This window comes from Octodon degus, unplaced genomic scaffold, assembly GCF_000260255.1.
Source record: "Octodon degus isolate 3935 unplaced genomic scaffold, OctDeg1.0 scaffold00006, whole genome shotgun sequence".
Classification (NCBI taxonomy): Eukaryota; Metazoa; Chordata; class Mammalia; order Rodentia; family Octodontidae; genus Octodon; species Octodon degus.
The window spans coordinates 17,378,812-17,381,766 of NW_004524582.1; positions in this window are offsets into that span (position 1 = coordinate 17,378,812).

A 2,955-nucleotide genomic window follows, 5' to 3' on the forward strand; every position below is an offset into this window, starting at 1 on the left:
TATATATATAGTTTCTGAGTTAATTTAATTCTTATAATACTCTGAGTTAGAGACTCTATTCATCTACAGTTTATAATAGGGGAAACAGACTCACAGGAACTCCCTCAGTTTGTTGTATTCATACATCTAGAAAGCAACAAGGAAGAGCCTCCAGTTCCAGTGTGACACCTAACAATATTGTACAGGCATTGTAATGCACTGCCTAACAAACACAATGATTTCAGTGCACTGCACAATAATTTATTTTATGTGTAAAGACAAAAGTTATTTTGGAGGAGGAGATGATAAAGTCAGGTGATCTTTGGACATTAAATATTGTCAGAGTTACATTCCTCATCACTGAAACATTATGTCCCACACCTGGAAATTAAAGGAGAAAAGGATTATTTGGGATCCCAGTTTGGAAAGCTTTCATTCACAGTTGGCTGGGCAACCTGGCACAGGGCCATAGCAGGGGAATAGCTGTTCACATCATGTTAGACAGAAAACAGGAAGAAAGGATTCAGGGAGAGAAATACCCCTTCTGGGTCATGCCCAGGGTGATCTCTGATTTCCCACCTGACCCATGTTCTAACAGCAAGTCAGCTCTAAACAGCTATAATCCAACCACCTTCCTAAAGACCTGCTTCTGAGTGTATGAGACTTTTGGGGTACATCTAGGCTCTCAAATAATGCCATACAAATATGTATGGCATTTGACCTAGAACAGAAGAGACTTCACTGGTAACAGAAAAAACTACTTGAGAAAAAATAAAGCCAATGATAGATAATACTCAATGAGGTAGATTGAAAAGCACATTAGTATTTTAAAGCCCAAGGAAAAACACAGCAAAAATTTTAATAGTTTTGTGAGTCTAAAATGAATTTTCAAGATTTTTCACCACCAAGGGGGGGGGGAAAACAGAGTGTTAAATGCTTTTCTAATACCTAATGTTTGGGTTCTACTAAGTCTAACAATGTGCCTTCTCGATTTTCATGGAAGAAAATGAATCTGAGTTAGGAAAATAGGACAGAAACCCATCAAATCTCCTGCAGGCTCCTTCTGCTGGGTTGAGAAAGGTTGACCTTCCTCCTTCAGAGTCATCATACCAGGGTAGAATTACAAAGACATTTATTCTAGTCTAACACAAACTCGAAATCAATATTTTCAAAATCCCCAAGCTAAATATTACATGTTTGAGATAAAAATCAGCCATGATTAACAGAGACAGTTTATAAGCAAAAAAAAAAAAAAAAAAAAAAAAAAAAGAAAAAAGTCCAAAGTGAATGCCTGTCTGATGGTCAAAAAGCAATTTTCTCATACAAAAGTCACATTACCATTGTAGTGAAGGAGCTGGCAAATCTTCTCCATCAAGAGCCAAATAGTAAATATTTTAGGCTTTGCAGGCCAGTAGACAAAATCAAGGATGTTCTGTAGACACTAAACAGAGAAAACATTTCCAAAAATTCCTAATGTAATTCAAAACATAATAATTGATTATAATTTTGTAGTTCACGCCAACTAATAAAATTCCAGAATTATTTTTTGAGAAGCTTCTAAATAAGTATTTGTCATCATTAAACCAATAAACAAAGTTTCTTATGTTCAAAACCTTTTTCAGCCCACTGACAATGACTCTGGTTTGACTTGTGCTCCATAGGCTGCAAGTCTCTCCCTTCGTCCGGAGAAGTGCTTATCATCGTGAAAGGTCACGGTTTTCTAAGGGGCCATGTCAGTGTCCACAGGGACACTGTAAGGACAAGCACCCCGAGCTCCAGTGTGGCCTCTTTGTGACATGCAGCAAATGTCTTTCTCAGTATTACAGGTTCTACCAACTCTTCCTTTCTTCAGCTGTGAAATACAATCCTAAAGAAAAAAAAATTCAAAAATTTAAATTCATTTTTAATACAAAACATATAAGGATATGATAAGTATCCAATTCTTCCATATAAGTTATGTTTCTCTGTTGAACCATATGCTGTTTATTTATAAAATGAAGATAATAGTAAGCATCATGAATGAAGTATTTGCTATGTGCAGGCATCTCCTCAAGTATTTTACTTTCTTATTTATTTATTTATTTATTTGTTTATTGTATACAGGGTCTCACTACATAGTTTAGACTTGCAGTGACCCTCCTGACTCAGCCTCCCCAGTGCTGGGTTTACAGGAGTGTGCCACCATGCCTGCTTTCCAGGTTGGCACATCATGCCCTGGGGTCCGGGACTGCACAGCATGTGGTACCGAGAATGGAGCTCTGGTCTTTATGCTTGCCAGGCCAGCATTTAGACTGCTGAGCTATCTGCACAGCCCAGGTTTTATTTTCATTTCATCTCTGTTGACATTGTTATTACCATACAGATAAGAATGTTGAGAGACGGAATTTTTGAGATTAAGTAACCTGCTCAAAATCAAGGTGCTAGGAATGGGTAGAGGTGGAATTTTAATCTACAGTGTCACACTCTAGAAAACTGGAACCCTCACTAATATATGAAATATAGAAAATCCTATAAAAATAAAAACTACATACAGGAATGAACTATGTAAACTATAGAACAAAATACAATCATTCCTATTTAAATTTAGAGTTATTTTTTCAATTGAATATTGTGAATACAAAAAAATGCACTTATTAAAAAGTCATGTCAGTGAATATAAATATAACCTGAACTGAGCCACCTCTTTTCATATCTTTCTGTCCATATTATGCAGTTATTTCATTTCTGTTTCATGACTTAGGCTATACTCTCCTTAGCCATGGAAAACTAAAGAAATATTTTTTTTACCAAAATATGAAAATTTTCTAATATATGAGACATTAGTGAAAAATAAGTCTTTGTTAATTTAAGGAAAACCACTATTAAAAAAGAATATTTGTAAACCAAGTCTCAATTTGCAATAAACACAATGCCTAAAACAATAGAAATATTACTTCAGATTTTAATAAGGAGTCACATATTGGTTTGTAAGAAAGA